This window comes from Oncorhynchus keta, chromosome 1 (assembly GCF_023373465.1).
Source record: "Oncorhynchus keta strain PuntledgeMale-10-30-2019 chromosome 1, Oket_V2, whole genome shotgun sequence".
In the NCBI taxonomy this organism is placed as follows: domain Eukaryota; kingdom Metazoa; phylum Chordata; class Actinopteri; order Salmoniformes; family Salmonidae; genus Oncorhynchus; species Oncorhynchus keta.
In genome coordinates this window covers 29028352-29045280 of record NC_068421.1, presented here as the reverse complement: position 1 = coordinate 29045280, position 16929 = coordinate 29028352, and the positions used below count along the sequence as shown (strand labels likewise).

The 16929-nt window shown below is 45.2% G+C and overlaps 1 long non-coding RNA gene and 1 pseudogene across 1 annotated transcript in view; one reads left to right on the top strand and one right to left on the bottom strand.

Moving 5' to 3' along the window:
• The window catches only part of LOC118365123 (uncharacterized), a 39464-nt gene extending 36116 nt beyond the window's left edge, over positions 1–3348 (bottom strand). The window contains exons 1-2 of the long non-coding RNA XR_004821735.2: positions 3161–3348; positions 754–975 (exon numbers count right to left, since the gene is read on the bottom strand). This is a non-coding gene — a long non-coding RNA (uncharacterized LOC118365123). The remainder of the gene's footprint in view (positions 1–753; positions 976–3160) is intronic.
• Positions 3349–3787: 439 nt separating this feature from the next.
• Positions 3788–16131, top strand: LOC118394703 (transcriptional adapter 2-alpha-like; annotated as a pseudogene).
• Positions 16132–16929: the final 798 nt, after the last annotated feature.

Genomic DNA, 16929 nt, shown 5'->3' with positions numbered 1-16929 from the left:
TCACAGGTCTCTGCTACCCTAACCTCCCCAGACGACTGTCCCCATCACGATCTCCTGCCCTGAGATTGGGTAATGGTGAGGAGGCACGACAGAGGTAAAGAACCTTCAAAACCCAGGTGGAAGGGACCACAACAAATCTCCCTGACAAGCCCAACGGTGGTAAAGTGCTTAGGGAAAGACACCTGGATCCACGCCTCCCACTCTAAGCAGGTAGCAGAGCCAGAAGATGTTACTCCTGTTACTCCTACACTCCAGTAGAGGCACTCTGCTTACCCTGGGACCTCCTACAACCCAGTAGAGGCACTCTGCTTACCCTGGGACCTCCTACAACCCAGTAGAGGCACTCTGCTTACCCTGGGACCTCCTACAACCCAGTAGAGGCACTCTGCTTACCCTGGGACCTCCTACAACCCAGTAGAGGCACTCTGCTTACCCTGGGACCTCCTACAACCCAGTAGAGGCACTCTGCTTACCCTGGGACCTCCTACAACCCAGTAGAGGCACTCTGCTTACCCTGGGACCTCCTACAACCCAGTAGAGGCACTCTGCTTACCCTGGGACCTCCTACAACCCAGTAGGGGCACTCTGCTTACCCTGGGACCTCCTACAACCCAGTAGGGGCACTCTGCTTACCCTGGGACCTCCTACAACCCAGTAGGGGCACTCTGCTTACCCTGGGACCTCCTACAACCCAGTAGGGGCACTCTGCTTACCCTGGGACCTCCTACAATCCAGTAGAGGCACTCTGCTTACCCTGGGACCTGCAGCCATTGTGGCTGTGGGCATCCTCTGGGTGGTAGTAGACTTCGAGCAAGAGGCGGATGAACGTGCTATAGTAACCTCTCTCAGACCACTCTGCTCCAACGAGGCCCAGCTTAAACAAGGGGAAGCCCAGGAGTAGATGACCCCGCTGACCTGAACCTGGACTCTGATGATCCCGCTGACCTGAACCTGGACTCTGATGACCCCACTGACCTGAAAAGAAGAAAAAGAGGACATGGACATTCCACAGGTCAAACACTTTCTTATAGTTAAGCTAGTAATGTCTCTGTACTCCAGAATGAATCAGATTGTTGGGTTTGTTACCAGACAGTGCTAAGACTATGCCATTACTAGCTATACAGTGGGGCAAAAAAGTATTTAGTCAGCCACCAATTGTGCAAGTTCTCCCACTTAAAAAGATGAGAGAGGCCTGTATTTTTCATCATTTGTACACTTCAAATATGACAGAAAAAAAATTAGAAGAAAAAAAATCCAGAAAATCACATTGTAGGATTTTTAATGAATTTATTTGCAAATGATGGTGGAAAATAAGTATTTGGTCACCGACAAACAAGCAAGATTTCTGGCTCTCACAGAACTGTAACTTCTTCTTTAAGAGGCTCCTCTGTCCTCCAGTCGTTACATGTATTAATGGCACCTGTTTGAACTTGTTATCAGTATAAAAGACACCTGTCCACAACCTCAAACAGTCACACTCCAAACTCCACTATGGCCAAGACCAAAGAGCTGTCAAAGGACACCAGAAAAAAAATTGTAGACCTGCACCAGGCTGGGAAGACTGAATCTGCAATAGGTAAGCAGCTTGGTTTGAAGAAATCAACTGTGGGAGCAATTATTAGGAAATGGAAGACATACAAGACCACTGATAATCTCCCTCGATCTGGGGCTCCACACAAGATCTCACCCCGTGGCGTCAAAATGATCACAAGAACGGTGAGCAAAAATCCCAGAACCACACGGGGGGACCTAGTGAATGACCTGCAGAGAGCTGGGACCAAAGTAACAAAGCCTACCATCAGTAACACACTACGCTGCCAGGGACTCAAATCCTTTGGAGTGTGTATCAATACACCCAATCACTACAAAGGTATAGGCGTCCTTCCTAACTCAGTTGCTGGAGAGGAGGGAAAATGTTCAGGGATTTTTCTATGAGGCCAATGGTGACTTTAAAACAGTTAGAGTTTAATGGCTGTGATAGGAGAACTGACATTTTAGTTACTCCACAATACTAACCTAAATGACAGAGTGAAAAGGAAGCCTGTACAGTATAAAATATTCCAAAAACATGTATCCTGTTTACAACAAGACACTAAAGTAATACTGAAAAAAGTGTTCATTAGTTTACTCCAATTAGGGGAGGGGTGGTAGAGTTAGAAGAAAAATTATGTATATACATATATAGTACCAGTCAAAAGTTTCACTATTTTCTACATTGTAGAATAATATTGAAGACATCAAAACTATGAAACAACATATATGGAATCATGTAGTAACTAAAAAAAGTGTTAAACAAATCAAAAGATTTGTTATATTCCAGATTCTTCAAAGTAGCCACCCATTGCTTTGATGAGAGCTTTGCACACTCTTGGCATTCTCTCAATGGGATGGTATTTTCATGTTCCACTCAAAATCATAAAAAACACCAATATTGCTGTCCAACTCTGGTTGCAGATAATCGGTGTTTTCCAATAGATTAGTTAACCTTAAATGCTTTACTTTTGAGCATGAACGGTGCAGCGTTTGCGCGAATGCATTGCATCCATCCAGCCTGAGGAAATCAACAAAGTTGCGCAAATGCTGCCTTTTCAGACACGCTGAATCGAACGCGAAGCAATACATTGGCAACAAACAACATATTCTGGCTTCAGCTGATTGGCTGACCTTATGGACCGCTTGGCATGTTTTGGAAGTAAGTGTTGACTAAATTGCACAGATAGAAACAGCGCACAAACACGGCTGGAAACGAGTTTGCACGAGATATGGTTTTCCATCTAACTATCTGCTCAGCTCGTCGCACTAACGCAACATTAGCTACATATAGCTAGATAGAAGGCTAGCCCAGCTAGCGAACAATTATCCATTTTAGCTAACTATGTATTTGCCTTCGGGTAGCTAATCGATTCAACCAGCTATTGTAGCTAGCTAACCAATGCATCTCTGTTAGCTACATAATTGACTTTTCCCATATTTTGTTACGTTACAGCCTTATTCTAAAATTAAATTGTTTTCCTTCATCAATCAACACAACAAAAAAAATGAAATTGAGGTCTGGTGCATCCTGTCGAAATTGATCATCCTTGAGATTGCTACAGCTTGATTGGAGTCCACCTGCGGTAAATTGATTTGGAAAGGAACACCTGTCTATATAATGTCCCACCGTTGACAGTGCATGTCAGGGCAAAAACCAAGCCGTGAGGTCGAAAATTGCTGTGTAGCGACGCGCCACCTTAACTTGACGGAGCTTGAGAGGATCTGCAGAGGAGAATGGGAGAAACTCCCCAAATTCAGGTGTGCCAAGCTTGTAGCGTCATAACCAAGAAGACTTGAGGCTGTAATCGCTGCTAAAGGTGCTTCATTCAACTGAGTAAAGGGTCTGAATACTTGTAAATGTGATATTTCAGTTTATTGTTGATACATTTGCTAAAAATTCTAGACCTGTTTTTGCTTTGTCAATATGGTATATTGTGAGTAGATGGATGAAGGGGGGAAAAACAATTTAATCAATTTTAGAATGGTGCTGTAACGTAATAAAATGTGGAAAAAGTCAGACTACTTTCTGATTGCACCTTCTGTTAGCCAACGTTAGCTACTGCTAAACCTGTGATGCTTGCTTTAAATCTGACCAATAATACAGATTTTACCAGAAGATTTCTAGTTGCTAACGTCTGCATATGGTTACCAGTAGAATTGGCCAGTTTTGGACATTAATCTTGACTTATTTTCAGATGACCCTTCTGACAAGTCCCCATGTCGAGGTTGCTCATCTAACCTGGTGGAACCCTAAATAAAATGTGCTGAGTGTGGACCCTCACCTTACCTTCTATGTCTCCAGGTGAGGGGTGCACATCTTCTGGCATGCGCATAAAACTGTTAATACATTAACTAGAACTCCACTGACACTACCCCCCAAACATGAGAGTGATCACAAGTATGAAATAATGGTAAGATATTGGTGTTAATTGTGCTGTCATCCATTCTGAGTAATGCATATTATTATAATATTGACTCTTAAGTTATCCATTATTTACCAAAATTATGTTTCTGGCTAAACAATAGTGACCATGCTCAATACCATGCCTCCCCCTCACACAGACGTCAGACTTCCCTGTACTGGAACCTGGCTGGACAGCGCAGGAAGAGATGGCTGTACTGGAAGCAGTTATGGACTGTGGCTTTGGGAACTGGTTAGTACACACACAATCGCTCTCTCGTCATATATTACAAACTCGCAGACGAGGGCCCATTTGCAGTCTAACTTGTTTCGTAGCAGCACTCTCGTGTACTGTCTGCCAATATCAATATAAACATGTTCAAATTGATTACAAAAACATAACTATCACTTTTCTATTTAACTCTGCACAGGCAGGATGTAGCGTATCAGATGCGCACCAAAAGCAAGGAGGAGTGTGAGGCTCACTACATGAAGAACTTCATCAACAACCCCTTGTTCTCCTCCACCCTGCTCAATCTCAGACAGATAGAGGAGGCTCGTACTGCAGACACAGCCATTCCCTTCAAACGTCAGTATACACACAACACACCTACTCCTCTGGATTTCTCCCTCCATAGTAATAAGGAGAGTTTTTGTCATACAAGTTATTATAGAATTCTGAAGCCATACAACAAATACAATTTAGGCTATGCTTCAAAAGAAATTGTAAACTGGGTGGTTCGAGCCCTGTATGCTGATTGGTTAACAGCTGTTTTATATCAGACCGTATGACAAAACATGTATATTTACTACTGTAATTACGTTGATAACCAGTTTATAATAGCAATAAGGTACCACGGGGGTTTGTGATATATGGACAATATACCACGGCTAAGGGCTGTGTCCAGGCACTCCACGTTGTGTTGTGCATAAGAACAGTCCTTAGCCGTGGTATATTGGCCATATACCACACCTCCTCGGGCCTTATTGCTTAATTAGACTTGTGTATGATTTCCAGCTGATAAAGGCAGGGAGGAATACATGGCTTTTGTGATTTATCTGATATGCAACTACATCGTTCCTCATTTATGCTTGCTTTCTTACACAGCAGTAACATGTTTATCATGAGGGCCATTTCAGAGCACTAGGTATAAGTACTATGTTGGTTTTCCTCCCAGCCACTGATGATCCCCCAGGCCCACCTTTGACTCTCTGTTGTCTCGAGACATGGCTGGATACATGCCTGCTAGAGCAGACTTCATGGAGGTGAGGGGAACTAGGGTCTTAAAGCATCCATGCCTTTATTTGTTCTATTCTCACAAGCCATAGCCAGACATTCATTTTTTTCTCTTCTGCTAAAAACATTTCCCCATGTCATCATGAGCATGTCCTCATACTCCTGGCACATTATAATTAGAATCATTGTAACTACTTAACGATAACCAAGACAACCCTTGCCACCCTGCTTATGTATGCATGAATGAAGATATTAGTTCTCCCAGGGGCCATCTCTCTGCAGTCCTATTGAATTCTTACTCATCTCCTTGTCCTTCTGTGGTCCCCTCCTGTTATTTGTCATCCTTTCTAGGAGTTTGACAACTATGCTGAGTGGGATCTGAAAGACATTGATTTTGTGGATGATGACTCAGACCTACAACATGGTGTGTTGTTAGTGCTATATTTGAATTGAAAGTAAATTCCAACCCTGCTTTCAATAGAGATTGGAAGTGTATGTTTATTGTACAAAATATTCTCATTGCTTTGTCTGACATGTTTCTGGTTCAATCTAGCGTTGAAGATGGCTGTTGTTGACATATACCATTCAAGGTTAAAGGAGAGAGGTAGAAGAAAGTAAGTTGAAATGTTTTAACTCTGTTGTAAGGGGCTTATTCAGCCACTAGATGGCCTCAAATATCTTAGAATCTTTGCCCTTCATCATATACCTATAACACTCTGCAAATGTTTCCACAAGAACATTTAATTGCTTTCCAAAATTGGAAATGTGATAGTAACACAATAGTCTACTGACACTAGCCTATTACCATAAGCACTGGTTCAGAATCATCGGTTGCTATGAATTCTGAAATGCTTAAACATCACACAACTGTCAAATTTTAGTATTATTTGACCTGGTCACTTTTTATATTTTAGATTTGAGACGTTCATGAATTGTCAAACGCCGTCCTCAGCCCCCTTCAGTGTGTGTCGGTACTGGTCTTGGCCACGGTGGTCAGTCCATTCATGTGGTAATACATCCATCACTAAATCAAACATAATGAGTTGCTACTCCCCTAACTCTGTGGTATGGCATGTGGGGTGTGTATTGTATGTTAGCTGGCCAGAGCGCCCAGGACCGTGCATGTTTGTCTCCTCTCAAATGGCCCCCTATTCTCTACATGGTGCGCTAATTTTGCTGGACCCTGGTCAAAAGTAGTGCACTATGTAGGGACTTGGGGGCCATTTGGGATGTAACACTGCTAGTCTGCCCAATGACCCCCACCCTGAGCTGGTGACATGGCAGAGGCCCAAAGCAGTGACTCTTGACTTGCAGGCCACATAGTTCAAACTCTGTAAGCCCCACTGTCAGGTCCTGTTTCACAGCATAGGAAGCCTACTTGTTGCAAAGCTGTTCTCACAACCATACCTTCAAGCTATACTATATATACAAAAGTATGTGGACACCCCTTTTAAATGAGTAGTTTTGGCTATTTCAGCCACCTGTTGCTGACAGATGTATAAAATTGAGCACACAGCCATGCGGGGCAGCAGGGTAGCCTAGTGGTTAGAGCGTTGGACTGTTAACCCACTGTTCCTAGGCCGTCATTGAAAATAAGAATTTGTTCTTAACTGACTTGCCTAGTTAAATAAAGGTGTAAACAAAAACAACAACAAAAAAAAAATCTCAATAGACAAACATTGGCAGTAGAATGGCCTTACTGAAGACAGTGACTTTCAATGTGTCACTGTCATAGGATGCCACCTTTCAACAAGTCAGTCCGTCAAATTTCTGCCCTGCTAGAGCTGCCTCGGTCAACTGTTATTGTGAAGTGGAAACGTCTAGGAGCAACAAAGGCTCAGCTGCGAAGTGGTAGGGCACACAAGCTCACAGAACACGACTGTTGAGTGCTGAATCGCGTAGTGCTTAAAAATAGTCTGTTCTTGGTTGCCACACTCACTAACGAGTTCCAGCTGCACACAAGCCTAAGATCACCATGCACAATGCCAAGCATCTGCTGAGTGGTGTAAAGCTCACCACCATTGGACTCTGGAGCAGTGGTAATGCGTTCTCTGGAGTCCCACTTCACCATCTGGCAGTCCGACAGACGAATCTGTGTTTGGCGGATGCCAGGAGAATGCTACCTGTCTACATGCATAAAGCCAACTAAAGTTTTTGGTGGAGGAGGAATAATGGTTTGGGGCTGTTTTCATGGTTTGGGCTAGGCCCCTTAGTTCCAGTGAAGGGAAATCTTAACACTACAGCATACAATGACATTCTAGACTATTCTGTGCTTCCAACTTGGTAGCAACAGTTTGGGGAAGGCCCTTTCCTGTGTCGGCATGACAATGCCCCCGTGCACAAATGCTCTTCTGCTGCGGGGATTTGCTACCTTTTGGCCAATGTTTCAACATCTAGTGGAAAACCTTCCCAGAAGAGTAGAGTCTGTTTTTAGCAGCAAAGGGGCGTGGACCAAATCCATATCAATGCCCATGATTTTGGAATGAGATGGTTATCGAGCAGGTGGCCACATACTTTTGGTCATGTAGTGTATGTGGTTCAGGTTTAGCAGATATAAGGTACCATCACTCATTCAATAAATGTCAGTCTAAACCCTCTGCTGCTTTCACTCTCTCTACCGGCCTGAGAATTGGCTGGTATTCACCGATGAACGTATCCATATATTTGACTTTGGTGTCTTAATGTTGTCTTACAGGATCATCAGGGACCATGGACTGATAAATCTGCGGAAGTTCCAGAGTAAGTCCTAACAGATTAGAACTGGGCTGCAGAACAACCAGGAGTCCAGGCGTTACTATAACACCCAGACTGAGTATACAACCATGGATACATAATGTATGTAAACAACTGTTGCAATAATGATCAACAGTAACCGGAGGGACCCTGGAGGCACTGCCTGTGCTTTTATTTATGCTGGAAGCTGAGAATAGCCCAGTGCGACGTGTGCCAGAGCATGTCGCAGCATAATTATTGCTCCACTATGAATAGATGCCTATGAAATGAACACTGCAGGTCTAATGACCAACTGTATTGGAAATTTGTGAGCTCTTATTGATCCCCTCTCCATGGGCAGTTTTTCATCTAGCTTGGTAATATAATACATTTTTGTGTCCCGCTTTTTATTCATGGGAGATGGGACTGCAAGAGACTCCCTGAATAGATTTATACAATCGGTTCCTCTTTTTCCATTACTGCCCAGTGCAGTGTTATCTCCAGGTGATGCTCTGGGAAATTGGCTGTAGTTTTAGGGGTGGAAAAGGACACCCTTATGTTTTATTTACCAGTCTCCAGTCACTACGGCCCTCCTCCCCATCTCTCCTCCGATCTCGTTAGTCTTTCAAGACAAAAGAGAACCCAGAGTTGCGGTAGAGCTGCAGCGTGGTTGTCATGGAGACTGTCAAAGTGTGTGTGTGTGTGTGTGTTAGTCATAAGGTAATGGAAGCCGTGTCCAAGCCTGGGAGGCTCACAGTGTCGTGCCTAGGCTGATCATGCTGTTGCTCCAGGCAGTTTGAACAAACCGTCTCACTCTTCTTATAGGCATCAGTACCTCAGGACCACCAATCCAGCCCATTCCTGTTATGGAGTGTTTCAAATATTTGACTCCGCAGGACATTGACTCTACCTGTGTGTGCATGTCAGACACATTTTCATCACTGTACAGCCACTAAATCAATGAGGAACTCTTGCTGCCAGCTTGCAGATAGACAATGCTGTGCCAGCCTTGAGCTGCTGTCATACTACCCCCACATTCACTTTGTACAGAATATATAATGTAGAAATCACCATGTCTGCAAAGCCACGAGAGTCCACTCAATAAATATATATATATATCTCAGCAAAAAAAAAAGTCCCTTTTTTCAGGACCATGTCTTTCAAATTATCCAAATAACTTCAGATCTTCATTATAAACGGTTTAAACATCGTTTGCCATGCTTGTTCAATGAACCATAAACAATTAATGAACATGCACCTGTGGAGCGGTCATTAAGACACTAACAGCTTACAGATGGCAATTAAGGTCACAGTTATGAAAACTTAGGACACCAAAAGAGGCCTTTCTACTGACTGGAAAAACGCCAAAAGAAAGATGCCCAGGGTCCCTGCTCATCTGCGTGAACGTGCCTTAGGCATGCTGCAAGGAGGCATGAGGACTGCAGATGTGGTAAGGGCAATAAATTGCAATGTCTGTACAGTGAGATGCCTAAGACAGTGCTACAGGGAGACCGGATGGACAGCTGATCGTCCTCGCAGTGGCAGACCACGTGTTCCTCCTGCACAGGAACGATACATCCAAACATCACACCTGCGGGACAGGTCTAGGATGGCAACAACTGCCCGAGTTACACCAGGAACGCACAATCCCTCCATCAGTGCTCAGACTGTTCGCAATAGGCTGAGAGGCTGGACTGAGGGCTTGTAGACCTGTTGTAAGGCAGGTCCTCACCAGACATCACCGGCAACAACGTCGCCTATGTGCACAAACCCACCGTCGCTGGACCAGACAGGACTGGCAAAAAGTGCTCTTCACTGACGAGTCGCGGTTTTGTCTCACCTGGGGTGATGGTCGGATTCACGTTTATCGTCGAAGGAATGAGCGTGTACTCTGGAGCGGGATCGATTTGGAGGTGGAAGGTCCGTCATGGTCTGGGGCGGTGTGTAATAGCATCATTGGACTGAGCTTGTTGTCATTGCAGGCAATCTCAATGCTGTGTGTTACAGGGAAGACATCCTCATGTGGTACCCTTCCTGCAGGCTCATCCTGACATGACCCTCCAGCATGACAATGCCACCAGTAACACTGCTTGTTCTGTGCGTGATTTCCTGCAAGACAGGAATGTCAGTTTTCTGCTATGGCCAGCGACGAGCCTGGATCCCAATCCCATTGAGCACGTCTGGGACCTGTTGGATCCGAGGGTGAGGGCTAGGGCTATTCCCCCTCAGAAATGTCCGGGAACTTGCAGGTGCCTTTGTGGAGGAGTGGGGTAACATCTCACAGCAAGATCTGGCAAATCTGGTGCAGTCCATTAGGAGATGCACTGCAGTACTTAATGCAGCTGGTGGCCACACCAGATACTGACTGTTACTTTTGATTTTGACCCCCTCCCCCTTGTTCAAGGACACATTCCATTTATGTTGGTCATATGTCTGTGGAACTTGTTGAGTTTGTCTCCAGTTGTTGAATCTTGTTATGTTCAAATGCCCATCGGGGGAGCTTTTAAACCGTTCATGGCCACAGCAGGTTATCTCAGTGATGCAAGAGGGTCACTCAATGTGCAATGTCTGGACATGTTCTCCTCTGGTGTTCCTCAAAAGCCTCGAATCTATCAAGATTGAATGTGATACAGATCACTGCTGTCATATCCTCTACAACAGGGCTTCCAGACCCTCTTCCTGGATATCTACCAGGTTTACAGTCCAACTGTAATTTACCACCTCATTCTACTTATTAGCTGCTCACCAAGACCTTAACTGGCTGAGTTGGGTATGTAGTGTTAGACTGAACCTACAGGACGGTAGATCTCCAGGAAGAGGTTTGGGCAGTCCTGCTCTACAATTACAGCTACGTCTCGCGACCATTGTGTTTTTATCTTCCAGTCCTGGAGCATCGCTACCCTAAGGAGGTACAGGATCTGTATGATGCTATGAGACGTTTCGCCAGGGTTGTGGGCCCTATCGAACACGACAAGTTCATAGAGTCATGCATGTGAGTATGACATTATAATGCGCACACACAGTAGTCATTTGATGTTCACACCTACAGAATTCAGTTTCTTCCAACCCTTCTCCCTCCACAGTCACACATACTATAATCCCTTGTCTTTAATAAACTTGGTAACACTAAGTTCATCGCTGTGGTAATGAGCCTATCAGATTACCTCCTGTCCTTAAGCAGCAGATCTCAGTGGCTGGCCTGCTGGAGGTCACATGACTGTCTGGGGCTGAGACATCCAGTTCTGATTAAAGGGCTTGGGCTTCAGGATAGCATGGCACTACTCCTTTGTGTCAGAGAGCAGCAGTAGAGGTAGAGCCTGCCTGGGTTACAACTCTGATCTGATGTTCACCTCTGTTGGTAGGCACATGTCTGAGGGATAAAGAGTTTCTCTCTCCACCTGTCTGTCTGTCTCCGCCTGTCTGTCCCTGTCTGCAGTATAGACCGGTGAGGTGAGTGGACAGGTCTTTCTGACCTCATGTCATCCTTGTCTTTTAGTGGAGTTTGAGCTGAGGAGAGAGATTGGCAGGCTGCAGGAGTACAGGAGAGCAGGCATCCAGTCTTTCTGCAGTGACTCCAGTCTACCCATATAACCCTGTCCCCCCTACTGCCAGACAGTCCCCCTCAGAATCTGTGTCCCAAATGGCACCCTATTCCCTATTTAGTGCATTACTTTTGACCAGAGCCCATACAGCGCTGGTCAAAAATAATGCACTTTGTAGGAAACGGGTACAATTTTGGACAGAGGCAGAGCCTCATTATTGACTTCCTTATGTCAGCCAGGACCCAGGGCTGACTGCACCAGTAACCCCCTCCCTCCTCTGTGTCCCCCTGCAGGTGCCAAGGTGTATGAGCGTGTGAAGCACGTGCGGGAGGATGAGCGGAGGAAGAGGACCATGCTAGTTGATGTGCTGCAGTACATTCAGGATGGACGGGCCTGCCAGCAGTGGCTCAGCAAACAGGCTGCCATGTGAGCCCTGTCCTCTTACCCTTTTGTCCAGTGTTTCACAATCCATTCCTCTGGACCATGTGGTTGTACGTTCATGTTCAAGTCCAACACTAGCCCACCTGATTCTACTAATCAATGGCTTGATGATTAGTTGACTATTTGAATCAGGGGTACTAGTGCCTGGCTGTAACTGAGAAACCACCCACTTCTGCAGTGTATTACTGTGCTTGGCTCTAACTGCAACAAGCAGTGCTTGATTGTTGATTTTTTTTTTTTTTATGTAGAGCTGTTCTTGTAATTTTGTTGTTTATCCTAAGCACAGCTCTTGGGTGTTCTGATAATTATTCTTCATGAAAAGAAACAGAACTGCTCGTGATTAATTATCTCTGTGGACAACGATCCCGGAGAGTGAAGTGTGTGCATTGCCTGTAGTGACACTTCTCTTTCCACAGTGATGCTGGTATCACTCCTGTTGTCATCACCACATCAGGTAAGGACTCTCTTCCTTTCCCTCTCCTTCCCCCGCTACCTCTCTTCTTGTCAATGTCCCAGGTGCAGTCACATTAATGTATTCTCAGAGATGCTCATCCAGAAATCCAGTCAACTTACAGGACTGTTATGCTTATTTGTCTGTTAGCTTTATCTTCCCTGTTTCCGTTGTGCACTGGAGGTCACTGAATGACAAGTAGGACACATCTATGTACTCAGTCATTTCCACAGCTATATTTATACTAATTTGCCTGTCATAAATATTTGTCTTTATTTTCCTCACAAAACTAATTTTGTCAACCCATCAGTTTGTCATGTAAACAATAAGAGAATAGTCTTTTATTTTTATTTTTAGATCTGTTAAACAGTGTTATTGTTCCACAGCAACAGGCAGGAGAAGCGCCCCTCCTCTCAACCTGACCGGCCTGCCAGGGACAGAGAAGCTCAACGACAGGGAGAAAGAGGTACACACAGAATCCATTCCATTACATATGAATTCTAGGATCTCTATGGATGTAAGGCTCTCAGCCCCACCAGAGCAGGAAATGAAGGGCTAAACAGAGAGTGTGTCCTAAATCGTATCCTATTCCTCGTAGGCCCTGGTAAAAAAAAGTAGTATACTCTATAGCAGTGCTCCAACTCTGTTCCTGGAGAGCTGTCCTCCTGTAGGTTTTTGCTCCAAAACCAGTTTGTAACTAACCTGATTCAGCTTATCAACAAGCTAATTATCAGAATCTGGTGTTGTAGCGAAAACCTACAGGACAGCACCTCTGCAGAAAACGGCTTGGAGAGTGCTGCTCTATGGGGAATACAGTGGTATTTGGGATGCAGTCACGACTGGCATTTTGTTGATGTAACATGGCGTGTCTCTCGCTCTCTCCTGTGGCACAGCTGCAGCCAGCCAGGTGGTGCGTCTGGTGCCAGGTGCCTACCTGGAGTACAAGCAGGCCCTGCTGAATGAGTGCAGGCGGCAGGGTGGTCTACGGCTGGCACAGGCCCGGGCACTCCTCAAGATTGACGTCAACAAGACCCGCAAGATCTACGACTTCCTGATCAAGGAGGGCTACATCAACAAGGCCTAGGCCAGCCTGAGACCAAGGTTGTGTCATAAATGGAACCCAATTCCCTAAATAGTGCACTACTTTTGACCAGAGCCGGGTGCTATTTGGGACGCATCCAGAGTCAGAACTGTTCCAGCAGAGGTCATGGCTGGACTGGACACTAACTGATATGTTTTATTCTCATGTTGTCTTGGTGAAATGATGCTGTCATGTGCTGTGAGAACTACATTTCAATGCCCTTCCTTTGAAAGAAAAACAATGAATTGTACACTATATTTACAAAAGTATTTGGACACCCCTTAAAATGAGTTAATTCTGCTATTTCAGCCACACCTGTTACTGACAGGTGTTTTAAAATCGAGCACACAGCCATGCAATCTCCATAGACAAACATTGGCAGTAGAATGGCTTTACTGAAGAGCTCAGTGACTTAAGTCAGTTTGTCAAATTTCTGCCCTGCTAGAGCTGTCCCAGTTAACTGTAAGTGCTGTTATTGTGAAGTGGAAACGTCTAGGAGCAACAACGGCTCAGTCGCGAAGTGGTAGGCCACACAAGCTCACAAGTCCGGGGAGTGCTGAAGCGAATAGCGCTTAAGCATTGTCTGTTCTCGGTTGCAACCCTCACTACCAAGTTCCAAACTGCCTCTGGAAGCAACGTCAGGACAATAATTGTTCATCGGGGGGTTAATGAAATGGGTTTCCATCGCTGAGCAGCAGCACTCAAGTCTAAGATCACCATGCGCAATGTCAAGCGTTGGCCGGAGTGGTGTAAAGCTCAACGCCATTGGACTCTGGAGTGATGAATCACACTTTACAATCTGGCAGACCGACGGATGAATCTCCTGGCCGATGCCAGGAGAACACTACCTGCCCGAATGCATAGTACTAACTGTAAAGTTTGGAGGGGGAATAATGGGGTTGTTTTCAGTGAAGGGAAATCTTAATGCTACAGCATACATTCTATATGATCCTGTGCTTCCAACTTGGTGGTAACATTTTGGGGAAGACCCTTTCCTGTTTCAGCATGACACTGCCCCCGTGCTCAAAAAGAGGTCCATACAGAAATGGTTTGTCGGGCCTCCCGGGTGGTGCAGTGGTCTAGGGCACTGCATCGCAGCGCTAGCTGTGCCACCAGAGACTCTGGGTTCGCGCCCAGGCTCTGTTGCAGCCTGCCGCAACTGGGAGGTCCGTGGGGGCGACTCACAATTGGCCTGATGTCGTCCGGGTTAGAGAGGTTTTGGCCAGTATGGATATCCTTGTCTCATCTCGCACTAGTGACTCCTGTGGCGGGCCGGGCGCAGTGCACGCTAACCAAGGTCGCCAGGTGCACAGTGTTTCCTCCGACACATTGGTGTGGCTGGCTTCCGGGTTGGATGCGCGCTGTGTTAAGAAGCAGTGCGCCTTGGTTGGGTTGTGTTTCGGAGGACGCATGGCTTTCGACCTTCATCTCTCCCGAGCCCGTATGGGAGTTGTAGCGATGAGACAAGATAGTAATTACTGACAATTGGATACCACGAAAAGGGGTAAAAAAAAAATGTAATGGTTTGTTGAGATTGGTGTGGAAGAACTTGACTGGCCTGCATAGAGCCCTGACTTAAACCCCATCGAAAACCTTTGGGATAAAATGAAAAGCTGACTGTGAGCCAGGCCTAATGCTGACTGATACATCAGTGCCCGAAATCACTAATGCTCTTGTGGCTGAATGGAAGCATGTCCCCGCAGCAATGTTCCAACCACTCCCAGAAGAGTGGAGGCTGTTATAGCAGCGAAGGGAGGACGTTGAGACGTGAGATCTCAACGATCTCAATGAGATGTTTGACGAGCACATACTTTTGGTCATGTAGTGTATCTCTGAATTTGTTATCAACTTCAGGTCCTACATTTTGCATCAGTCTTGCCTTGTATATGTTCTAACCAAACTGACACAGTACCAGTCAAAAGTTTGGACACACCTACTCATTCAAGGGTTTTTCTTCATTTTACTATTTTCTACATTGTAGAATAATAGAGAAGACATCAAAACTATGAAATAAAACATGGAATCATGTAGGCTTGAAAACAAGTGTTTTAAAAAATCTAAAATATATTTTAGGTTCTTCAAAGTAGCCACCCTTTGCCTTGATGACAGCTTTGCACACTCTTGGCATTCTCTTAACCAGCTTCACCCAGAATGCTTTTCCAATGGTCTTGAAGGAGTTCCTACATATGCTGAGCACTTGTTGGCTACTTTTCCTTCACTCTGTGATCCAACTCATCCCAAACCATCTCAATTGGGTTGTGGTCGGATGATTGTGGAGGCCAGGTCATCTGATGCAGCACTCCATTACTCTCCTTCTTGGTCAAATAGCCCTTACACAGCATGGAGGTGTGTTGGGTCATTGTCCTGTTGTAAAACAAATGATAGTCCCACTAAGTGCAAACCAGATGGGATGGAGTATCGCCGCAGAATTCTGTGGTAGCCATGCTGGTTAAGTGGGCCTTAAATTCTAAATAAATCACTGACAGTGTCACCTGCATGTACCATCACACCACCTCCATGCTTCACAGTAGGAGCTACACATGCGGAAATCAAGCGTTCACCTACTCTGCGTCTCACAAAGCACAATCATCTCCAATTTGGACTCATCAGTCCAAAGGACAGATTTCCACCGATCTAATGTCCATTGCTCATGTTTCTTGGCCCAAGCAAGTCTCTTCTTATTATTGGTGTCCTTTTAGTAGTGATTTCTTTGCAGCAATTTGACCACAAAGGCCTGATGACAAACATGTATTTTGATGAATAGTACTAACAGCTCTGTTGTGTACGCATACACAGTAAGGACAAGACACTGTATAATAAGATAAATTACCCTTCAGGGATCATGAACAGGAAATAATGTTAATTTGCTGCTTATTTGAGAAGGCATTGTTAAGTGCCTGCCAAGTCCCCCCTCACATGATCTCGTTCTGTGCCGTTCTCAGTGTTGAAGTGAGGATACATTTTACAGAGCCCTAAGTACAGTATTGTGTAAACTCTGAAGAGACCTTGGTTAGAAACACAGCTCTCCTAAAGAAATGGACATCTTGATTTTAAAGCATCCCTCGTCTTCCTCAGTATCGATTTTGAACTGCAGTATTATTTTGTGAAAATGGAAGAGAGATGTTTCCTTCCAGTTGGTTAAATAAACAAGCAGTCTTGGCTTTTTTTCCTGGTCAGTGGAGTCTTGGGCTGTGTGCTAAATGACACACTATTCCCTATATAGTGCACTACTTTTTGCCATGACCAATAGAGTCCTAAACCCTGTATAGTATCCCACTATTTGTGAAAAAAGGGTGCCATTTGGGACATAACCCTGCTCCTGCTGAAAGGACAAGCTCTAGCCGTTGCCCCCCCGCCCTTCTGCCTGGCCCCTTTCAGCCATTATTGCTAGGCAGTGATTAACACAGAGTGGAACCTGTCTGCCATTGTCAACACGCTTGGTTCCCTTGGCAACCAGTTCTCAGGCACTCTAGAGCTGAAGTCTGAAAAGAGGATTGGCTGGTGGAAGGAGGAGCAATGGGGGGAGATGTG